Genomic DNA, 26,152 nt, shown 5'->3' with positions numbered 1-26,152 from the left:
CTGGTCACCAAACCAAGCACATCTTCAAAGGAATCTTTTCTGCACATAACAAGGCTGTAACCTGCAAGAAGATAAGGCCCTCTGGACCACTCTCTGTCGGTGCCAGGTCTGCAACAATCTACTGCAGCTTCTGCCACTCTGCCTGAAATTCCACTCCGAAAGATGGGATGCATCACTTCAAGGCTTCAGCAGAGGTCCAAGCCAGGACACCAGAACACCAGCATTCAAGTACATGTTCCTCTGCTGCTGCAGCTGCAATAATCTCCAGTAGCGAGCCAGTAACAAGCAGGTACGTAGCACAAGCACTTAAGCACAAGCCACTCACACTTAACTGAGTCACTGAGTGTTGCACATTTTACAGACAAGTAAGCCTGGGAGCAGGGAGCATTTGGATTACTGCACATTATCAACCAAAACATACCGCTGATGATCACAGCATCACTCTACCCAATACATATGTACTAGAGGCATCAACTGTGAAGGGCTAAACCATGTGCTACCCAAACGTGTAACACCCTAAAACATCTTCATTTGTTTCCTGTATTTCAGAGCTTTGAAATGACAGTTGTGAGGTCCAACGTGCACACAAGCACCAAGGTTGGGGGAGGACGAGCTCTCTGTGCTTTCCAGTGACTACTTGAGGCCAAGACATGAAGAGCAGACAGGGAGCCTGTGCCATGAGCATCTCCGTGATTGTCCTGGAAGACACTGAGGTAAACTCCTTGGCATGTATCTCAGCAAGATAATCAGGACAGAAGTTAATCCTCTCTAAGGAGAGGATAGCACAGTCTCAGATGTGCCATCTATACAGAATCAATACAAAGTTTCCACTATGACTTTTGTTTTTCCTAAACTCTTTCCACTGCTTGTGGCCTCTGACTTTAATGATGGATAAAAAGGTGAAGACCAGGAAAGAAATATAGGTCACACAAAGAAATATCCTGCTTTCTCTATCTGCACAGTGTTCAGTACTGCTCCACTGATAATGCTTTCCAAATATCAGTCATTGCTCTTAAAAAGGGGTTTTTTAAACAAATATCGGTATCTTACTGCATTTTAGAGTTGAAAAATTCCTGGTCACAGTGAGAAGAGTGTCCAAAAACATCACTCAACATTTGAAGTGGACCAAACTAATTTTTTTTAGAAATGTTACAAAACAATAATCAAGTCCAAATTGTATTCTCCCCAGGATTTGCCCAAAGTAACTAGTGTTTATCCATCCTGGTACACAAGGCAATTTTCAAATCCAAAACAGCAAAGTCCATTACTTAGCCCCAGAATGCATGAAGGTTAAAATCACTGAATGTTTATGATTCACTACCACAAATGAGCTAACAGAGAAATACTAAGCCAAAATGTGACACATGCTTCTTTGGTGGGGACTCCTCTTAATACCAATGAAGGAGTCCTAGAATTATAGAACCATTTTGGCTGGAAAAGACCTTTAAGCTCACCAAGTTCAACCACTGACCTAACTAAACTCTTGCTAACAAAAAGTTCATGTAAAATGGATGGTTTTTCCTTAGCCTAGGAAAATTGTTTTCCTGAATAGGCTTGACAGCAAAATAAAGGACAGCATAGAGAGCTGCTTTTTAAGGATCTCAGATTTTTTTCCTCCCTCTCCACTTAAAAAAAAAGGACAGAAACTAGGAATAAAGCCTTCTGCATATCATTTTAATCTTTCTTATGTACTGACTTTCTAGAAATTAATTCCTTTAAATAAAAATCTGTTATTTTCTTTAAATCGACATTATCCTTTGATTACAAAGGCAGCAAGGGCTCTCTTTCAAGAGTAGGGAAATCACTTTTCGATGAAGGAAACTTTCAGCTTCCAGCTGTCAGCTTCTTGAGGACAAGTCAGGACAACAGAGCAGAGACTAAATTCTCCTGAACAATAAAATCAGCCTGCAACTTAGCTATGACTTGCAGTGAATAGTCAACATGAAATGCAATTCATCTTACAATTTAAAATTACATCTTAATGAACTACGCATATCAACTAGGAAATTAATTCTGAAGCTCCTTGTCTGTTCTACAGTAGATGAAGACTTGGCTCTGACTAGAAACTATCATGCAAATTCTTAAAAATTGTTTCCATTCTCTACGACTTTCACTGTGCTTTGCACAGCTCATTAGCCTTTATTTTCAGGATCTTTGCTGCATAAAAGTGGCAATAGTTCATGTTTACAGCAGTATGTCGTCTCATTTCACTTTCTCACCTCTTGGAAATTGCTGCAAATGCTTGTATGACAGGGCATCATTACTGTCAGTAATTAGAAAAAAATCCCACCAAACCACCCTCATCCAGAGACTACAAGAGGGTAAAAGCATAAAAGAGGTCCAGTCCCTGGTGCTACAAAATTTAAATAACTGCCCAGTCAAATCTAACTTTTCAGTCATGGATTAAAATCCAGAAGAAATGTTATACAAATGAAAATATGAGAGTCTGAAATGTAAATGGTAACACTGGCAGACGTAGGGTTCCCAAGAATGCTGAAGAAATCCTTTAGCTCCCAGCCCAGCGCCAGTATGAGCAATGCACACTCAGAACACCACCCAGATGCACCCACTTTTCATCTATTTCCCTGCAAAAGCAAAGGACGTCCCTGCATCATTCAGGAAGCCACATTACTCATACAGAGCTTGGTCCTATACAGGTTATACCCCTGCACTTCTGACACATTCAGTGCCAGTTATATATTCTACAGTGGTTCAATATTTAATTTACAGGCATCAGCATATGAGTACAGGCATCAAATGTAGCAAATCCAAAGCTCACAAAGACCCAAACACATGGGTTAAAGAGGGTAGATATACTTACAGACTGTAGCTCTGCTCTTGGATTGGTTGCCTAAACACAAAAAATGTCAGTGTTCATCACTGATATGGTAGTAAAAAGTTCATTCTTTTCCCTAAGATATAGGTATTGACATTTTCTGTCAAGTAATTAGCCAACATCTTCTATGTGAAATGACAAGAGCTCTTTAAAAAAATAGCCATATCAAAAAAGCAGGACTGCAAGTACAATCAATTTTTAGTAACAGCTGAAGTCATTTTTAATTATAAAACCAGTAAATAGTTCAAGTTACTAAAGTGAGCAGCTGGGTTCTCAAAAATAATATTCATTGCCTGAACAAAGGGCATTATTAGAAAGAGAAGATGCTGCTATTTCCAGATGATGCCTGAATAGCACTGCGCAAGTCCTAATTTTAATTTACCAAAGCCCTACAGAAAGGTTTGGAGCTCATGATAGAAACAATTAACATATTACCTCTGAAAAGTTTTTAACAAGCTAAATAATATATATCTTCTCCTCCATAGCAGTATGGCTTACTTGGCTGTCTTCTGCTGTTCACAGGACTCACGTGCACCACCACATACAGCTTACAGAATGGTAAAAACGGCTCTGAGAAGAAAGCGATTGAAAATTTTCCCCCCTTGGATCCCTGACTGAAATCTGTCCCTCTAACTTCTAATTTCACTCAAAACTAAACCCCCCAAAACGCTGTGTCTGTGAGCCGCTTTGGGTACTGCCACAATACTTGTCACTTGATAACTGCTCTTTTTGCTCAAGTTTCGTAAGATTTTGTTTTCTAAAGATTTCTGGAAGCTATTTCCAAAAACAGCCTCTAACCAAAACAGGTCCTAATATCTTTCCAGCCACTCAGCTAATCTTCAGAGACATGCATGGTCACTTTCAACAAAAAGAGAAAGACAATGTCCTACTCAGACAGGCTTTTCCTTTGTACATACACTATGCAAACATTTTGCACTTATGTAAGCATAACTGAATATCTGGATTTTAAAGCTCTCAGTTTAAGACTTCAGGAGCATTACTGCTACACTGTCAAACACATACACTATTCAGCATTTAAGAAGCTTTTCCAATGAACCTGTCCAGTGCTGGTATTGCTACTGAAACAAGATAGGGATAACTGGGGGAAACCAGTGAATACAGAATAAGTTTTTTTTAATGGAAGAAAGCTATATGAAGAGAAAAGGTAAGAAGGAAGAAGGTGCTAAAACTGCCAAGTCACCCAGTCATTCATTACTCTTATTGTCAATTAAGAGTTGTTCAGGTGTCACAATACCAATGTTGTATTGTGACCCAAGTGATGCTACCAAAAAAGTTCTGACCATCCAAGGCTTTCCTTTAGTAAGATCAAAAGTATAAGGTGAAAGCTTCTTCCCATAACCTTCCTGACAGGTGACTTATTGCATAGATCAGGGCTGTGCTTAAGCAAATTCCTTAAGTCAGATTTATGCCACTTCCAGGTACTTTCTCAACACACACCCTTCCTCACTGTCGAGATTTACTGGCCTGGATGCCAGGAAAACAGGGAACAGAGCACAAACAGATCAGACACATGAGAACCTATGACACATCAGACCTATGAGAAGCAGTTTTCGTTCAAACATTGCTGCTCTTTGATCAGTCATGACACTGTTATAGTAAATGGGTGACTTCATGGCTGAGCTGCCCTTAAAGTAGAACTAAAATTCTGAGTACAGTAAAGAGTCAAAATGTGGATGCTGAATATCAGGGGAGAAGAGGAACACTAGCATGTGCTCTGGGACCTACCCTGCCCCTCAACAGCTCTCACTACATCTGCTGCAGCTCTGTCTGCTTTCCTGCTGCTTTGTGATGCTCTAAGACTCCTAGGTATGAGCTTAGATCACCTGGAGAGTAAAGGTGAGGCTGCACAGAGAGCTAATACAGAATTAGAGCCAAGGAGAAGCCTTGTTTGCACAACGGCAAACATTTGTTTGAAAGAACAAAGAAAATCAAAACCCAGAGGATGAGTAGTGAAAAAACACAAACAAAAAAAACCCAAGAAAAAGTTCTGGCTTCCATTATCTATGCTTAATACCAGTTCAGATCCCAGTACCAATGGATCTCCAAGGGACACCCAAAATACTCCTTTGCACCTATGCAACAGCAGCACAATGAGGTGAACACCACTCTGAAGGCAGTCTCTCAACCTGCCAGAGGCTCCTCTGGCACCATGAGGAGAGGGACACACCAGAGACACCCACCCGGCATCTGAGCTGAATAGCAGGTGCTGGTTTGAATTACCTTAAACTGAAGGCAAATGCTTCATTTGCAAGACAGGGTAGAAATGGGACTGTAGATTCTGGTCCCAGTCTAGAGGTTTGTCTTGCTGACTTTCACGTTAATTCCTTTTTCATGGTTTTATTAATTGGAATCTTTTAAAGACTAATAATTCATTTCATTCTTCACTAACCACCACTTTTTCATTAACAGGTGATACTGAAAATAGTACAAGGGATGTATCCAGAATTCCAATTAAAACACTAAATAGTAAATTTTCTGTATGAATCAAAGATTTGTCATCTCAGAAACTGTAATTTCGAAGTGATGCTTCTGTTATATTCCCTTTCTGCAAGCCACCGGGCACCATGTTTCTCATCCAAAAGCCTCTTTTATAGCAGCAATTATTTTTAAAATCTGCCTAGACATATTAAAGTGTTGACAATAACAAAATTAATTTTGACAACAGAAAACAATATATTACATGACTTAATAGCCTCAATCACAGGATCTCTGTGTTTGCAACTATCACAGTGAGGCTGAACTGCTATGAAATAAGATGGTAAGCTGGCAGCACAAAATTTAGCTTGAAACTAAAACACTAATGCTACACACTTATTCCCATGATAAAGAAACAATGCAATAGCATAGCAGTGGATTAAAAAGGGAGCCTACACTACAGGGTGAGCCAGGATGCGTGTAAGCTCCGTCTCCCTGTGCATGACTAGTTGTGTTCTACCATGAAAGCACAATTTTCTTATCATGCAAACACAGTTTTGCACAGCAGGAGAGGTGAAAATAAAATAAAAAAACCCACACATTGCTTGATCCAAGCTGTCAATTCAATTTGTTTATGAGAACCACTTCAATCTAAATATGGCCTTTCTTCTTACTCAATTTTTTTTTAATTACATAAATACATCCCAACCTGTGGTAAGCATAGTAAATATAGCCCACACTGCCCTGAACCTACTGTTACCACTTGAATTCCTGTAAACTAAGCATAAAGCTCAGTTTAACTCAGATCACTTAATACCCCCTCACCACAGGAGGTGACTGAAAGTGCTAGCTAGCATTATTTCTCAACTCCTGTTTTAAAGCCCACTCTTTCTAAAACAGTTGCATAAATCAGCCTTAATGCAAATACAAATGAGCACTTATCTTTGGATCCAACAGCATTTCAAATTTGCTTTGCACAGCTGCAAGCAGCTGCAAGAGCAGCAGGGCAGGGACACATCAGGCCCACTGCAACTGTAGGTGCTTCAGCAGTTTGCTGCATCTCAAATCCAGTGAGAAACTGGCAGGATGTGCTCTTGAAACTTAATGGTATTTTTTTAAAAACCCATAAAAATATCTCAAAAATCATCAACAACTTTTACTTTATTATTTACTTTATAGTTTATTTTTACCTTTGGGATTTTTTTATTACGCACTTTCCCAGAGACATGAGGCTAATGAGAAATCACTCAGTACCACAGGCAGTCGGGCCAGGTGGAAAAGCAACAGAAAGTAGTACTTGGATACCACTAAGGGTGAGTTATACATTCTGTATTCCAACAAGAAACTTATTATTTTTTATTTAAGTTACCGATGGCAGCTTTTTTTTTTTCAGTAAGCTATTGTGTTAATTGCCTTCAGTCTCCAGGTATCATATAATCATAAAATGGCAGGGTTGGAAGGGACCTTTAGAGATCATCTAGTCCAACATCCCTGCAGAAACAGGTCAACCTAGATCAGCTCACATAGGAACATGTCCAGGTGGGTCTTGAAGACCTCCAAGGAAGGAGGTCTCCACACCCTCCCTCACCTGAACAGTAAAATAGTTATAACAAAGCATACTATACATATGCAAGTAATCTAGGTGGAAAAAATTCCCTATTTGTATTTGATACTCAGTAGATCAAAATTACTGCATAGATTACAGACAGCAGGTTAAAATGAGACTGCACCTCTGCTCAAGCCAACTCAGGAAATCTAATTTACCAAGAACAACATAATAGATGCAGTGCAATTACTGTAACTGTCAACATCAAAGTATTGGTGCTATCATACATAAAAAAGAAATCTTCAGGAACTTTATTTAATTGTAAATGCACATTAGTCATGCTGTCACCCTGTGCTTAGCTCATACAATGTGCCTAGAGGTATGCATTTCAGTTACTTGAGACATATCATTGCAAGCTAAGTGAAAACAACATTTGGGAGGCAACAAATACCATTGAGTGGGTTCTCTCAATGCAGTGAAGGGTTCTAACATTAAAAATAACCCAGCTTGTGCACCCTTCCATAAGAGTTGAGGCATACTGTGCTGCACCGATTCAATCTCCAAGCTGACCTGCAGCCAAACTCCATTTGCTGGGGGGATTTAAAGGAACAGACACTGGCGATTTGCCTACATCTTTTCCTCAGGCTCCAGCAAAATTAGTCCTCACCAGCATATAATTCCTCCAGGAAAATGTGCTCTCTTGAAAGACAAATAAATGCCAGGGTAAGGTTTGCACCAATGCTGAGAATAACATTGCTCCCTGCTTATAAGACAATGTCAAAGAAAAAGCACACCATTTACACAAATATCCTGAAGGAAATACCATTCCCTCAGAAGTATAGCCAGTGGAGGAATTGGTGTTTAGCCATCAATGACCTCCAACTCACTTCTAGGCTACCTGCTAGCCCATGCTTCAACACAAACCAGTGCATTTTCAGGTAGATGATGTATAATGTTTCTTTCTAGATTTTATTAGATGTTGAATTTTATATATATATACATATATATATATATATATATATATATATATATATATAAATTTCTTGGGTAAGAACTTCAACATCCAGGTGAGTCATAAAGCATCATCAAGAAAGTTTCTATTGAATATATTGAGTATTTACTTTAACTTAGCACAAATTTATTTATTAATAAGAAACAAGTCAGCTATCCAAACTTTCCTTTAGCATACCAATTTCTCCTCTTCATCTTCTCTGCTGTCTCTAGAAGAATTTCAGACCTAGTCATGGGTACCAGGCATCCCAGGTAATCTAACATTAACCACAAACCTCACAGAAGGACCAGTTTTCAGGAGTGGTTTGGATGCTTTGGGCAGCTCACCCTTTCCAAACCCATTTTTCTGCGAATTGTTTCTCTGCTGAGGCAAACGCCACTTCTGCGCCCATCCACAACTACTACCTTGTGAATATACTCACTTAGAAAGGACATGCTGAGCACAGACATGTAGATATGTGCTGTATCTTCGTGAAGACATTTATCCTCTCTGTGAGAAGAAGGTGCTTACAGAAAAGCACTACTGAATTCTGTGCTCAACCTGCCCTCCTACAAAGTGTGTAGGGACCAGCCTGGAAAACAGTGACAGTGTTGTGTGACATATTCAACTAAAACTGCTCCAAGTCTGACAAGTCAGTGATAGTATTCATTTATGGCAACATGTACAAGTTTGGTGAATTAAATTCCAGATTCAGGTGCTGAAACAGAGCAGTCTGATTTCCAGTGCTACTTACCTTTTGCAACACACATTCATTACACAGTGGCCTGGAGATGCTCAACACATGAAAGATATGCTATTTCTACAAAGATAACTAACTGTGGAATTATCATCCCAGAATTAAGACCTCCAAATGCATGCCTTTCAGCTATTTGGCCTACAGTATATTTGTTGCTGAATATAGACAAATTAATTTCTAAAAAATAAAACCCCAAACCATAAGCCAAGGAACCCAGAATTAAGAATATTGCACTGATGTGGAATTTCATCTCACCATCCCTTTACAATGAGGCCATTAAACAGTAACTTAAAATTTTATGCACATACACAATATTAGAGATTCATACAGTAGATAAGTCTCCAGCTTCTGAAAATTATAAAAACAATATGAAGAACTCTCAGACATTTATCACAGGGGCTTTGAAAGTGATTTTGAATTTTTTCCTCTCTCACCAGCCTCACAGTGTCCAGATGAAGAGCTGCAAATCCCAGTTATAGTCCCAGTTACCCAGTGAGGCCCTTTGGCACTTCAGAGAGAGCAGCCAGACTCTCAAGGGAAATGCCACTACAACACAATGAAAGGCCAGGCAAGAAATACTGCAACAGAATCTGTGGAAGAAGGTTGAGACAACGGCAGCTAGGAGGCAATGAGGAGCAAGGTGATAGTGAGGGAAAGGGAACACCCAGGGGGGTGAGAACGAGAGGGAGCACATCATGAAAGCACATCAAAGCACACTCATCATCCAAAGAAAGGGAAAAGTGCCTTGGCATTTCTGGCAGCGTAAAACAGGCATAAAACCAGAAAGCTTTGCTAGTTGTTTTAGACTACCTCAACTCACTCAAGTCAATCTTGATGTCTTGATACCTGGCTCACCAACTTTGAAAGTCCAAGAACAACAGCTACACATACACACCATATACCCTTAAAAAGACAGGCTCAATTTGAAAACTACTCACCAGCTGAAGTCTCTGAAAATAATTTGGTACATATCTAATAAGTACTTGGCATTTACAAGCTGCCAGGCACACGGTGATCAACATTTTCAAGCAGAGCATGGCCATTTGTCCTCTACTAAACCATTCTGATACTTTATTTTTCATATATTTCCTTGTGAGTTTTTTGCATTTCAAATTTTCATTTTTAAATAAAGCATTCTCTTTTAAGATATGCTTGGCAAGTAAACTGAAGGCAAATAATATGAAGATTTAGTTCAACATTTCATTCCACATCAATCTGAAATACCAATGAGAGGGCTAATTAGCTTCCTCAACATTTACATTTCCAGTGAATCTTGAAGAAAAACACTTTTTGCTACTTTGGCCAGAGCACAAATAAAAGGGCCCATTACTCTAGGGAATTTTGAACAGTGTGTTTTCTGTCTTAAAGTGTTTTATACTTCTCATCAGGTAAAGACAATTAAAATAATCAGTCTCTGAGCAGAGACGCACATTTTGCTGTAAACATTACTTATTGACAAGGTCAACCATTGGACTGTTGTTTCTGTAGGCTCTCACATGTAGCATCAGGAACGTAGAAGTGAAGTACCAGCCAGGGAATAAAAGGTCATACACACCAGTCACACCTGCATCCAGGCTTTCAAACTGTCCTAGTTTAAAAACACTCAGCATTTGTAACTAAAGCCATCTTCTGCCCTTGGCTTGGACCCTTCTCTGTGGCCCAGGGACCCCCACAGCAACATTTCCTGGAAGACTTCTCACCTCTGTCCTCAGGTGAAAGGATGCACAGCTCCCTTGAAACCTTGGCTCTTAAAGCACTGTCCTACTACACCTTATAAAGCAGTTCTGTTTTTTCCAGAATATTTGTATCTGACAGCAAGAGAAGATAAGGGCTCATGAGTGGTGTCTCAAGGTAGCCCATAGACCCAATAGAGTTAGAAAAAAACAAACCACATCCTATGTCAATTTAAACTGCAGTGCCAGATGCTAAAGGTGGTAGTGAATTTGAAACAGCAATAAGGAGGAGCACTAAATATTGTTAATGGAGCAAGACACGGTTAATAGACTGTGTTAACAGGTTAACTCCCTATGAAACATGAAGGCTTTGTTTGAGTATAATCTTTTCAAACATACCAAAATGCACCAGTCCAAGTTTCATGAAGGTATAAAGCCACTCCCACTGCTAGGGCCATAATTAAAGCCCAGACATTTAAAGACCTGACATACATACCATTACAGAACTACCACGTAGCGCACACACGGCAGCAGGCACAGCTTCGAGACCATCCTCTTCAAGTCCCCAGGGCTGCCAGTAGTGTCTGGTGCCAGTGGCCAAGCACACTCCCTAAGCCACTGCTGACTCCCTCAAGCCTTTTGTTAATCACCAAAAAAAAAGTGCTCTCCTACCTATGGGAGTCTGTAATCATTACCCTTGGCTGTGCCTGTTAACTGCAACACAAAAAAAACCAACCTTTGATCCTCTCACTTCGAAAGCTTCTAGCAAATAATGGGCAAACCACCTAATTGTTATCAATGGAGTTTAATAGGCAGCTTGTTGACACCTAAATAGACTCACAGAAAGGTAAACACATATTTCTATCTTGGATGTTCGTTTTGGACACAATTTATGAAAAAAAAAATAATCCCACAAACTGTGAAAACAGATGTGTTTGTAGACCAGAAATAAAAGCAGACCATGCTTAGACAGGGCTTAGGCTGAGAAAAGAAGAAATATTTTCTTCTGACATTAATGGAACAAAGTCTCTACATTTCCACTGAGATTAAGAATAACCTTTCCTGCACACGGAGGGGCAAGATTTACCGAGCATTCACCCAGAACTAATGTCACTACTAGTTCCCAGTAGCTGCTCATTTAAATGTTACAGCATTAAAGACAGGGCATAAAATACACATTTTCCTAAGTTCTTCAGATGCCAGAAGATGAAGAAATGCCTCTCAGGATGTCACTCAGGAGAAGAACAGTTATAACTAGAAGACAAACAGGACAGGTTCTCATTTCAAATTGCTGAGCCCATATAAGCTTGCATTACTCTGGTTCTTTAGTTTGAATTCGGTGACTCTGGTGAGTCCTAAGTGGGATGAAGCGGCTCTGGACAAGCCTGTTGACCATACAGCAGGAAAAAGGAGACAATTTCTCTTTCTCTTCCAGCACATTTTTTTTCTAATTCAACAAGATAATTATTTACTCAGAATCACAAGAAAAAAAAACCCAAAACATTATTTTCTTTACACAACAAGGACAGAGTCCTGCATGCATACCCAGACCCCTGAAAAATCCCTAATATTAAAGACCCAGAAGAGATCAAACCACCCACACCGTTTTTTACACAGTGCCTCATGCCTCTAGAAACCAGCTCTGTAAATTCTGACTGGGCTTTACCAGAGTTTATATTGGTTTTCTGTGATGATCTAGCTGTTCTCTAGTGCAAGTTTTTATTAACATTAAAACCAACACTGCACCACAAGCAAAGTCACGGCAGGATGATTTGCACAGCTGTAGAGAGAAACATTTTGGTATTCTTTTCCTCTGTCTCTAGCTAAGCCACTCAGCCTCCTCATAGCATCTGCTTCACACTGCAATGACCATTTTTCTCCTGCTAGTTCACGCTGCAAAACAAATTTCCCCTCTAGGACAGATACTTTTCCAGCTACATATGTTCTCAAAGTACCAGCAGAAGCCCTTCAGCAAGTTGTCAGATCAGCCAAAATATATGGGTCCAAGACCTCTACTAGGCACAAATCAGCCTGGAGCCTGAAATTAAAACAGGGATGAAAATCAGTTCACACCAATAAAACCAATACTTACCTTTATTTCAGATCTGGTCTATACAAACAGCTGCCTTCAGTCAGGCAGAAAATTCAGCCTTCGCTAAAAACAGGCCATTTCTTTCAAGGGTAGATAGAAGCAGAGAGTGTGGCACCAGATGACTACACACAGACAGAGATTTTTCAGCCTATTGCTGTGATGGTCCCAGAGACCAAGCAGCCATAGACAGTGCTGCTGTAACCTTGAAACAAGCATTTGCAGACCACAGCACCTGATTAATAGCCCTGCCCTCATCTTCTCAGTGGCAAACATTTACAACAAGAAAACTCATTATGGGAGTGGTAAAAGAGACAGCAAATCATCTTCAGGGGGCAACTGACCTCATTGTGATGAAGCTTACTAATAGGTTTAGTAAGCTTTTACTAAAAAGATTTTCTATGTGAAGGATTTTCTTTATAATCCACAGTCCCAGGACACACAGAAAACACACTTTTCCAATTAGTTAATAATTATAATTTTCTTTTTCAAACTGCATAAGTAGCCACAGGATGATAAAAACACCCTGCATTAAATGATTCATTTATGCTCACACACCTACCTCTACAGAACCTCCCACAGGACACAGTCCTACAGAATGAGTACACCAAAATGGCACTGAAAGAGAACTTTAAGAGTCAGAAGCCCAATTTTGCTCTGATTGAAGACAAAGAAAATTTACAACTCAAACCTCCAGGTATCTAGAAGGTCAAGTACCCTTATATTTATCACCTTCCATTTCTTGTGTACTCACTGAAAGACAGGCATTGGCTTTAGCAGTTGAAGAGCAAAGTGATACAATATATGCCTATCGTATTTTCTTCTAAATGAAAGTACAGTTTTTAAAAACTTCTAAGAATACATGATGCACACATTTCTTGCATGTGTCTTTACTATGAACTCGTAGACAATTGCAGACTGATAGGTCCTGAGAAAAACACCTCCAATTCCTCCAAAAAAAAGGAAAAGTAGAACATGTGACAAATTAAAAACTCAAAAAATGATTAAAATGTTGTTCTTTTCCATTTACCAGGCATGATGCATGCCGCTTCATTAGGGAGAAGAAGGCATGTTTTCCCATTATCATTAATACATCTGCATGATTCCTCAGCAAATTAAATGTAATTACCTGCCACTTCCTTTGAAAAAACATTACATGAAGATAGCAAATACTTTAGAAACTGTTTTTCCAGAGAGAAGTAGTTTCATTTTGGACACACTGAATGCTGTGTGTATGCAAAGGTCAAAGCACATTCCCCTGTGAAGCACAAATACATGTTGATGCTTTACATTCTGAGGGGTTTTTAAACTGCAGAAACTTAAGGACAAGCTAATCCACAGAGGCCTAAGGTGAGGTGGTTATACAAATCTGAGCTGTCAGCATCACAAAACCAATCCCTCTGCCTTTTGCTGCTAGTATCAGTTTATCTGTGCAGCTCTGCATTGGGGCATAGGTATTTTTACAATGTCAGGTAGAGTTTTCACTACACTACTAATTCAAACAAATAACAGGAAATTCTAATCTTCTCTATGTTTAGACCAAAGACCTAGAGATGTTCAAATGTCATTACTTCAAATCATAGTAGTATCACCCACATTTCATGCAGACAACCTGAAGCCCTCAGTTACAGCACTAAATGCACCTTGGTGCAGAGATGGTACATTTAATGTGTGATTGGCTAAATATACAAAAACATGTTTTATTCCTTTAAACATGATTTCTTTACCTTTTTAATTTGTAGACAAATCAATACACAAAAACTTTAGCAATAACATTTGTGATAGAATGATGATTTGACTTGCATGACAACCCTGTGTTCCCTTTTATTCCCTGTCTGTGGAGCAGATCTCCTTTCCTTCATCTAGAAAGGAGATTAGAAGTCTATGATGATAAAATCCTGGAGTTTGTCCTGATTCTTCACTCTTCAGATAGCCACAAGAGATGTAGGGATCTCACCAGCTCTTTGCATGCACTCTAGTCCCCTCCTCCAGCCTGACACTTAGGAGCCTGGTGAAAGTAGAGCTTCGTCTCTCAGCAGTTGCATCTCACCTTTCCATTTAATGGATGGAGAGAGGAGTGAAATATCACAAAGGGCTTTCTCAGCACATATAAAGAAACTGAAGATGTGTGAGGCTAATAAGTGGTCACTGCCCTTCTCCATCAAACATGGAGATCAGCGCCACTCCCGAAGCCACCACCCTCCACACCACTTTTGCTGAAGGCAAAAATCAAACTGGTGCTTCCAATGTGCACATCAGGTTCGTATTTCTTTATTGTAGAATGAGAAAAGATACAGCATAAGGAGTAAATGCTAAAAATACATACCATGCCAGAAACGGGACTCACACCCACAGCTGATCTCTTGCCAAACTTTTTAAATACTCCCTCTTCCCCTCCCATACCTGACACACTCCTGTTAATTCTTTTCAGACAAATAACTTCTAGAGGGCACAGACTCAAATGTGAAAAATGTGCTTTATTGGCCATGCTACACTGTCTCCTTACAGGCACTGCAAGGTCACAGCATAGCAATTACATTTGCCATACCGTAGCCAGCTGCACACAGCTCAACCTGAGGCTTCAGGTCAGAGTGATTTTAGGATGATTTTATGTTAAAAACAAAGCTGATTTCACTCGCTCACCTCTCCTGACCCATACCCCACATGTATTGAGAGGAGTGTGCCCCGGCACATGCCCTACGGCTGGCAATAAGGAGCACAGCCCCGGCCATGACATTTGCACCAGGCTCCCCACAGCAATGCTGAGGGAAGGCCCCATCATACCTCCAGCACCTTCCCAGACTTGCAACCTGATGATTTTTGGGCTGACATGGGGCTAAGATTTCTGTCTCTTCCTGGACTCCAGCCTTTCTCTTTATCCTCCTGCAATCACATCTCAGTGAAGAGCTGAGCAATTCACAGAATCATAGAATGGTAAGGTTTGGAAGGGACTTTTAGAGATCATCTAGTCCAACCCCTCTGCCAAAGCAGGTCCATCTAGATCAGGTCTCATAGGAATGCATCCAGGCAAGTCTTGAAGACTTCCAAGGAAGGAGCCTCCACACCCTCCCTGGGCAGCCTGCAATTCCCTGTTGCAGTTTGTGCTTCATTTCAGTCTGAGTGCAGGCTATAATAATCCTAGAATTTGCAATCTTTAAAAAAAAGTCTCAAAATTGTCAATATAGAGTGGCACACTCTGTAGCCCTTTCCACTGGAGCTGGTGCTAGATGGGAGGTGTAATCATTTCTGCTGAATTTGGAAAAAAATAGCTATTGATTGCAAGGGGTAAAAAATAGCTGAATCAAGTCATTAAAAAATCATTAGGATTTGTATTTTCCTTTGTTTCCTTTGTTCCTGTTGAATGACACAAATATCTCATTTAGCAGAAATATTCATAGTTAAGAGATGATTTCTCTGCAGAAGAAAAACAGACAAATGGCACATTTTTAACAAATGCTTTTAATTTACAGAACGGGTTTTGATGTGCCTCCGATTATCTATATTTCTGGTTTGCCCCTAGTTACAGAGAGATCAGTGCTCTTCTAGAGGAAGCTGACTTCATATGTATGCTCTGTGGTATTTTACAATTCAGCATTAAATCAGGAGGCATGATTGCTATCCTCTTCAAAAGACTGTATAAATGAAAGCCATTTCTACATTTTATATCTATATATATATTATATATATACATTTACCATTTAAATAACACTACAAAGCGTTTAACAAGTAGTGCAAGCCAACAGCCAACAGCCTATTTGGTACTGTTGCAAACTAAATGTAGACTTACCTCAGATTCACACACTGAAAGTCAGCGGCAGGGTCAATACTTGGCTGAAATATGTATTAATCATTTATATTAAATCAAATTGGTCAGATTTTTATCTTTTATAAATCAATATAAATCCACTGATCTAATAGCCAAATCATGCCAAGGAAAGATCTGTCCACTTTGATACTGTTTCATAATCACTTAAGTACATACTCTTAATGGAAGCCAGCATGTAATGTTCTCCTGCAATTATTTACCATTTTAATGGTTTTCTTCCTTGTGATCAGCTTATTCAGAAAGTATGATGTTTAAGAAAGAATTTTTTATTTCCCTTTGAAATAGATTTAAATGCTTGGGAAAAGAACAGTGATGCCTTCAGAATAAACTCTGACTGTAGTACCTGAGCAGCACCAGCGGCATCTCTGCTGTGGTTATGGTGTCTTTCTACTCAGAATAGAACAGAAAAGAAGATCTTCCACCAAAAAAAAAAAAAAAAAAAAGCAGAGGCCTTGCCCAGACAAAGGGAGCTTTCATGAGCCAGAGCTGGGGGAAAGCGGGTAGGACAGTCAGGCCAGAAGGAGATGGGTAGTAGGTAGGTGGTGTGTGCCAGCAGGAAAAGTGTGAGAAAAGAACTGACATGGAGGGATCATAAAAGTGAAAATTATGCATCCACACATTTTATACAAACTGTTTCCAAGTACAGGCTGAAATCATTCTTCATATATGCAAAGTGAAAACAGAGTCCTAAAATCAGTCTTACTGGGTGGACAGCAATAAAATACAAGAAAGATTTACAACTGAAATTGGCAAGCTAGGAAAGGACTGTGGTGCTCTCTGATAATGGGTGATACATTTATTACAAATGGAAAGGATCAAATGAATGCAACATTACAAAGCAGCTGACAGTGCATGTGAGAAAGACTAGGATATCTTTTAAAGACCATCTCAGAGGGAAGCAGGCATTTGCACAAAATGTACAGACATTGTACAAAAAAATATAAAACTATTAAAACATTATAGAAACATAAGCTAAATCAGAATGTGAAGAGACTCAGCATTTCATCTAAAAATGAGGGTGCAAGACGAAGTTTTTAAGGGCAGTAGCTCGAGTTGCATTTGACAGAGTGAGCAGATATTCATCTGAATGTTACCAGCTAAAAGTGCATGTGCTGCAATTCTATTCCACTTAGAAAGGCGTTTTCTGAATGAGTGTTTTAGAAACTCACCTGCATTAAAGTCACAGAATGCTTCACTACTGCAAGAGCCTTTGCAAATATATAACCATGCCCCATTTTTATGTTATGTTAGCTCCTACAAACTTGAGATGCATAAATCAAAATTCTGGTATCTTTTCTACAAAGAATCTTTAATTAAGCATGTCGTAGTTAAATCAGAGATCAAAGATATTTTCATTTTGTGTATATTCAGCACCCAAGGGAATCATGTGAGGGATTTCTGAAACTCTGAGATGGATTCAGGACTCCAGGGCTCAGCTTCTGACAATAATTCATTGTGTGAGCATCTGCTCCACTTGCAGTATGTGTAAAAAGTCATCATTTGAGAGGCAGTGGTATCATCTGAATAATTAAATGTTAACAGTTCAGTGGGATTCTTGAATATATGGAGGACAAATAGAATAGGAAATGCTCTGCTTCCCTTCTTAAGAAAACTGCAAGGGGGTTGGCATACATCATCCTAGAAAAGCTTTACCTGAATAGGTAGAAGAGTGAGGTATTTCAAATCTGAGTAGAGTAGGCTTTTATTGGGATACTGAGTCTGCCACCTAGGATAACAGCCTCATGACATAGAAACCTTTCCAACAAGTACAACACATCAAATGAGAAAGAGGTAAAAAAGAGCATCCTAAAACTGTAAAATAATTAGCTTTTGATGTTACTGTACAAAAGAACAGATCATGAGTCAGTTATTCTGGATGGTTTTTTCTTACCAGAGCGGACATAATTATCAGTTAGTAGAGCAAACACCTCCATGCAGTTCCCTGGAAAAGAGCTCCCACTAATAAATAAGGCACAAAATAAACATATCTTGCAGGAAATTCACTCACACCACACATAGTTTTAGAGATGCTTTTATAAATCCATTGCAAACAGTCAAAGCTCCCATCAGCCAAAAAGAATCTGCCCAAAACATCTGGCACATGCAAGAGGTTATAGGAGGTCTATCATGATGGGATTAACAACCCATGTCTTTTCTTCCTCACTTCTTGCTCAGAACATTTGTATCATCAAAAACTGTGAACTGAGTCTTTGAGGTGGTCTCCCTATAATAAACCTTACTGTTTTTTAACCAAAGGATATAGAAATTGCAACACACATGTAAAAATCATTATTTAGTTGGCCCTTTGATACTGTGACTGAGGCAAAAGTATTCATTGCTCTGAATAAAGTAATAATTTAGTATTTGAAAGACTCATTTTACAGCATGCAGGACCTAAGCAGAACTCCAATGATTTATTTTATGGCCTTAAATAACTAAATATTGAATATCTGAGAAAATGAGCATTTTTCAGTATTATTTTTCAAAGCAACTCTGAAATGACTATTCTTTGTATTTACTGTAATGTAATTGTTCCTGAATGAGAACTGCTGATGTTACTGACCAGAGGTAGAGTCAAGATCCCTGTCAATAAGATGCAGATCTTCATGTTTCTCTCTAATTCCACAGCTAAGAAAATATTTTTATTGAGTAAGCTGTTCTGAGCAAACAGCTCTGAATTTTCTCCTCTTCCAGCACAAGCAAGCCTTACTCATGGCAATGAAACAAAAAAGAGTTATGAGTCTGGATCACATCACTGAGAAGTGCAGCAGGATTCACCTGTTTGGATAAAGAACCCTAATTTGTCCCTACTTTCAGTCACAAAGCCCATAAGACATTATTACAAAGTGATAAGAAAGGAAGTGAAGTCAGTGATTCCTTTCAAGTCTTTTGTAACTTAAAGCCTGTAAAATAGTCCATGGATTAATGGAACTTTTACAGTAACACTGAACTTTTTTGGGCTTCCATTCTACTCATAAGGTCTCCTTCTCAGTAAATCCTATCTGAAAATGACTGATTGTATGTACCTCACAAAACAATTATGGTAATACATAGATTAAATTTGTATTTATTCTGTGGAGGGAAAAAAACCTGCAGCAATAAAAGTCATCAAAGGCAAAAAAGTGTGCTAACAGACTTCCCATAAGCACAGATTAACATGAAGAGTAGCTGGTGAGTGGGAGGTTGCCTAATAGCTAACAGCAAGTGAGTTAGTAGATGCTTCACTAGAGCCACATCAGCTAAGCAATGAAAAGATTAGATACTGGTTACATTTTGTCAGTATTTCCCAAAGGCCTTACAGCTCCTTTTCTGTCCTCAGGCAAGAACATAATCATCATGCAGTCAGAAAATCTGCATTACGTGGTGCACTGGTATGTATCCAGTGGGACAGAGAAACCTGTGTTAGCTGTACCACAGAAAATGTGCCTGTAAAATGGAAGTCAGTTGTGAAAAGACTCATGAGTTAGGAGCAGTAAATAAAATGGTCATTCTGGTACCAAACACTGATTCATTCCTCTAAACCTCTCTACATCATCAAAATTACTATTACAGGCAGCAAATGCAGAAGAAGCATTAGGTAATACCCTCTCAGGCACTATAACAATGTACCGTTCCCATCATAAGTTGGTGACACAAGAAGCTTCGAGGTTTGTCTGGAGCACTGAATTTGTCAGGCTATCCAAACAGAAATGTATCAGCAATTCCACGTTTTTCTTTACAGCCCAGCTTTCTTACACCAGTTCCTTCAGCTCCCTTTCTAGTATGTTCAGATAATGTTAACTTTTTTTCTCCCCACACACACCTCCCATTGCTTTTCTTCTTGTGAAGTGTTTAAATTACTAATTTCATGGCCTTTCCAGATAACTTCTGAGTTAGCCTCCAGAAAATGCACTGCTTCTGTCAGTTCCTAAGATATGAGAACAACTAGGAGGCAGTTCTTCAGATGGCAAATGATTTTTAGTAAAGTTAATTCCCCTCCCCAAAAAAGCAGTAGAAAGGATATACTAATAAAATTTTCTACCTAGACAAACCTCAGGACTCAGCAAGTGCTTTGAATGGACACACTCAGTGTTTCCACTGACTTGGACATAATTGCACTGGAAACAACTACAAATACATTTAAAATAAAACACAGAATGAGGCCAAGAAATTTAACAGCTAATCTATTCCATAGCACAATGGGTATTTAAATAGAAGCAAAATTCCTGTGCTAAGATTGTAGCAGACTATTCTCATAGTCTGGTTTATCGAGATTGCTAAACATAGTTCAGCCTATTTGTGAAGGTCCAAATTGTATACATTTTTCCTGATCCATTTCCAGCACTGGATTTTTTTGCATAAAGAATTTGCAACACAGAATTTCTAAGGAGTTTCTTACTCTTCCACCACTACACTATAATCTGTGTGCTATGCTGTCCTATTTCTCACTTAAATGCATCAGATTTTCTTGCCATTTGTTTAATTTATAATGAAATCTGAAAATATTGACATATTAGAGTCTAAATGTACCTATACTAACTGCAAGGGATTCTCTATAGATGTTATGAGTGATGTCAAATGACCAAATTAGGATTTTCTTTGTCAATAAGCATTTTTCAGTAGTATTTGCTAGATCCCTTACAACGCTCTGACAGTAAATGATACCAAATCAGACTGCAGGGTTTACATGCAAAACCAAGTGAAAATCAAGTACCTGTATACTTCCCGTATACCCTGGAGAAGGACGTTTGAGGTTCTATATTGATTCACTCCCAGAAAATACCAAATCAAATACTCATAACTGTGGTTAAAAAAGATTTCTCACCACCAGAAAATGGCAGACGTGCAGTCAAGGACTTCTCCAGCTCTAAGTAAGCTCCACCGTCATACTAAACAGTCAGCAAATACTGTGGAAAAGTAAATCATCAGGCAAAAATGTAATTTCCAGTTGAGTGAAACAGTTAACAAGTTTGATCAGTTATTTCAGAGAACATTTTGTTAAATGTATTGAAAATTTCACTGTTTCTCCCTGCAACCATGTAAGTTGAATTCTCCTCCAGCTAGCAGTCCATCTAAGGACACACCATTTTGGAACAAGTAAATAAGAAGTGACAGGTGTGACTCAGCCAACTCCAACTAAAACTGAAGCATTACAGTAGCTATTGACAGATTGAGGAGAAAAATGGGAGAAAGTAGAGTTATGGTGATGGTCTCCAGAGTCCTAGAAGTAATCACATGGTCAGCAGATTGACTGGTACAGTCAGGTCTAATTCACAATAGGACTACTGCAGCAACAGACTATGTTTGTAAGAGACAGAGAATGACAAGGCCATGTCAAGATTTTTGTGTTGTGCCTAACTGCAGTACAATCAGTCCTGGACAGTAATAATACCATCAGCTGTCACTGGCAAATAGACAGATTTTATTTCTAATATGAAATTAGAACCTTTCACAATGAAAAAACCTGATGAATCTTAAGTATTAACAGAGTCCACAGTATTGTGTTGTCCTTTCAAAATAAGTCTACTAGCTGAAGAAGTTCCTGGGGCAGCTTGAAAAGGACATCCTGATTAGGCTCTGGGATTGCAAGTGCAAGGTCAGCATCATCTCATGTTTTCTCTGTTGTCTACTGGAGTTTTGACAATTCATATAACTCTGTTCCTGTATACCAACTGTTTGGATACCTTAGCTGATTTTAGAATTACAACTAACATATTTTGTCTTGTCAAACAGCACTTGTCTCGTGAGAAAAGTCAAAACTGCAGTGCCCCAGAGCAGAGAGGCCTACGGGGTGAAAACTCTTTGATATCACTTGACATCCTATGGACAATAGCAGGAGAGAAAGAGATATGGCAGCTGGGAAACATGCCAGTGAAAATGTAGACCTTCAATCAGGTCAAGTGTGCTGTATCAAAAAAGAACAGATTTTGACTAAGTGGTCCACTGCTCTGCAGCAGAGGAGAGCTAAGATACCAGAGCAGGCCTAAGAGTTTGTAGCACTGCAAACCATGTAAGACATCACTCATTACTTCCACTGGAAATAATGGCTTCAGGAAACTGCAATACACCAAAAATCTCCAAACCAAAAACCCACAGATGCTTTATCTCCTGAGAAGACCATTCACACTAGCAATACAATTCTGCGTTGCACTCAAAACCAAAACTTTGGAGACCTTTCAGAGTGGGAGCCTGGAAGCGGCTGTGGGATGAATTCTGGAGGTTGCATCACAAAATGCCTGGGCTGCACAGAGCCAATTTACTGCAAAGAATTTTGCTGCAAGGCAGCAAGATTGTCTACTTTCCTCTCCCCCACTCTCTGTTTTGCTGATAGTATTTTTAAGGTGTTACTGGATCACTCTCTGTAATGACTCATGTTGAAATCATTAGGAAACAGTTCAGGTTTTTCTACCTTAACACATGACAAAATAAACTGTGTCTTATTTAGCTTTTCTATCTTGTGAGCTTACAAATGTAACTTTTCAGAACTGCCTTTATTTTTCCCTGCCTTTATTTCTAATGGCCTTAGCCAAATCACATGAGGAAACTTCCAGCACGAATTATAAATTTACGTAATTATTCTGTGGAATAATTCTGATATGCACATGGATAGCAGAAATTAAGCAACAAAGACAAATTTTACCACCATGTACATGCACTGGATGCAAGGTAATGTTATTTAAATCACTATCAGTGGTGTTGAAGGTCTGAATTTGAATGCCTCCACTCATTCTTTTTGGAGTTATTCTACCAAATGCTACTTTTCTTTGGGCTAATCCCATATAACAACTAGGTCTATAATAATATAATCATGCATGTCCAGTCTGAGACCTCCACTTCTCTGTAGCAGTCCTAATACCTCCAACCTGCTCCACGTTCAAACATCCATCAAGGAACTTTGGGGTTCAAGCTCAGATCCTGCATTCTTCCCTCTGCACATATGACAAAGAGGCTTGGTGACAGGATAGGGTGAAGCACTCACAGGGACAGCACTAATGACAACAAACAAAACAAAACAGAAGAAAGAGCCAGCAGCTTCCAGGGCTGCATTAGGCAGCACATTGCTACTTCCCCTCTGATGGGGACTGAAGAAGATAGAGCCAGAGTCCTCTCTGGTGCTTGATGACAGGATGAGAAGCTATGGGAACAATATGAATACAAGAATCTCCATTTAAAAATAAGAAAAAAAGTTTTTTACTGTCAGAGTGGTCAAGCTCTCAGTTTACCCAGAGGGGCTTTGGAGTTTTCATCAGTAAAGATATTTGTCTTACCTGGTGCAGTAAAACTTCAAGTATTTCCACTGTATTTCATCACTAAATGTTCAGGCATCAGCTTGTGCATTGAGGACCAAGAGAGCTGGCCTCAAGAAGAAAAAGTCCATGCTCACTATTTGGCCACAGGTTGCTGTCCCTGTCCATACCTCCCAGCAAAAGTCACCACAGGAATGTCATGCTGCAAAACTGCTGGCTGCTGAGTGGGCTGATTTGATGGAGATCATGATTATTACTGTTACTCTACAGGTGAAGAGACACAAATGCCATTCTGATGTTATTTACAAGGAAAGGTTTGCCTAGCTCATGTATCTCCCCTCAAAAAGCCTGCCTGACCCCTACTCAGACACCACCTGAGCCAGGCTTGCAGTGCCTAGTTAAACACATCATGAAGACCACCCACCCATAGTTGTGCCTCCACCCCTGTTACCAACACGACTTGCCCCACTGCAGAGAAGGAGTGTGTGCAACTCTGCCTCCCAAATGTCCTTTCAGACTGTGAAACTGGAAAGGACCCTGATGTATATAGTTTTAGACAGACTATCACATCAGTCAATATGAACCCATTTTCTTACTGCTTCACATGCAACATAGGTACCAGGAACGGGTAGTGATGGAAGGACAGGTTTGGGTGATGCAACAGCTGCCAGGTTAGCTGGGGACCAGCTTCATTGCAGTGTTTTGTTTGCAGCCTCCTCATTTAGGGATTTCAAATCCACCAAACTAAGATTAAGCACCATGTAAGCAAATCTTAAATTCTCTCCTCTGATATAGGACTTGAATATTGTCTTCTGGGAATGAAATAAACCATAACCAAACAGGTTAAATATAGTTTTGTTAATAATTTCACAAACTGCTGTGGAGGGATTCTTGTCTCTGCAGTGATTCTGTGACTTTAAGTCTCATATACTGTGTCATTTTATTTTGTGGGTGACCTCCAATTCTGCAAAGGCTTTTAGGTGTGGTGTTATAAATTTAAGCCTGAAATGAGCTGACCTGCTTAATTGGGATGTCTATAGAGTTTAATGAAACAATTTACTGCTTCATTTTTTTTCCATCAAAAGGACTGTGATTTCTCACAGCTACAACAGAGATAACTAAACTCATATTGCAATTTATAATGCTGTTTAAAAAACACTTCTGCACAATTTGGCCATATCTATAAAGCTTATTTCCCACAATTGCGTTCATTTTTCCTTTGTCATTTTTCTGATATCTTCCTAGAAATTCTTGTCTCTCTTTCCACACTTAAAGGGGGAAAAAAAATGTATTTGTCAATATCAGGACATCATGAAGCCTCAGACTTGGTTTTGCTGCAGCGCAAGACCTGTGGTAGCTGGCATATTGACTTGAAAAGGTATAAGATCCACTTGTGTAGTGCAGGGGTTAGCTCCTGGCAGGGGAAGAAAAAATGAGTAGGTGGTTCATATGTTTCTCTATAAACTTTTGTTCAATTCTTTCTTGCTGGCAGATACAACCCTCTGTAGACAACATCAACTTGGACAAAAGCTTTGGCAGATCATGTCTATGAGACCTATGAGCAGCACGTCACCTTCCATGCATGGGCCTCACACAGTGGAGCATGGTACGCTGGGATCCTGTTCTGCACAATGGAGTGCCTCGCAGGAATAGGCCTGTAAGGAGAATAGGCAGTTCCTGGTTCTGTATAGACAAGACCTAGCATTGTACATCAATGCAACGACACCATTGATTATCTTTAGTCTCTATACAAGTACTAATATTCATTCTTTGGAGACCTTGACAAAGGGAATTGTTCAAGAGAATGAGATTGTGGGTCAGATCTCTTCTGACAGACACAGAGTTGTTGTGAAGGGTCTCTGCAAATCCTATAGAATAGACCCTGGCACTTTATTTCCTTACTATAGTTCCAGTTGTATACCTGTGGGGTAACTGAAAGAGGACACCTTAAAGAAAGTCCCACAGCATGGATGAGGTTAGCAAGCACTTCTGGAGATCATCAAGTCCACCATCACCCATTAAAGCAGGGTCAACCAGAACAGGTCGCTCAGAGCCATGTCCAGTCAGGTTTTTAACATCTCTGAGGATGGAGACTCCATCACTTTCACAGGTATATTTGGAGCATTTGACCACCCTTACAGTAAAAAAAGGTTTTCTGCCAAAGAGAATGGTACTTTGGCACAATGAATAAGCTAAGGTTGTAAATTATTCTTTTATGGTGAGATAGCATGAAATTCAACAGAGAATGATCTGTTTTCTATAGAACTCTTCAACCCTACAGGAATACACAGGTTGCTCTCTGCTGAGCTGTAGATGGAAAGGAAGTTTAATTTCTGTAAAACCTACCATTACCACCTTTCTAAAATTCTACAGGGCTGTTCTCCTAGGGTTTGTTATCCCAGAAATCCAGGTCAAGAGCAGTATTCATCTTCTGCTCACTCCAAAACCTCAAAACTAACTGGAATAGCTACTATGTAATGTCTGCAAACATTTACCCACAGAATATTCTACAGCTGAGCAGATGCCTTGATCAGCATTAGTGCTAACACTGCAAGCACTGCAGATTCAGATTTCTGTTTCAATAATGAACCAAAACAATTTAACCTGAGCTTAGCACATTGTCACTCTAGAATTGTTCACTATGAACTAGACATTTTCAAAAGAGACATAAAGCTAAATGCCACTTAATTTTTGTTGCATATTAACAGGCTTTCAAAACCAGTTTATGTGAGCTTTTGATGCACCAGGAAGTTTAATAGGTCGAAGCAGCCA

This window comes from Colius striatus, chromosome 7 (genome assembly GCF_028858725.1).
Source record: "Colius striatus isolate bColStr4 chromosome 7, bColStr4.1.hap1, whole genome shotgun sequence".
NCBI lineage: Eukaryota > Metazoa > Chordata > Aves > Coliiformes > Coliidae > Colius > Colius striatus.
The sequence above is the reverse complement of the archived record's forward strand: the minus strand, read 5'-3'. Positions refer to the sequence as shown.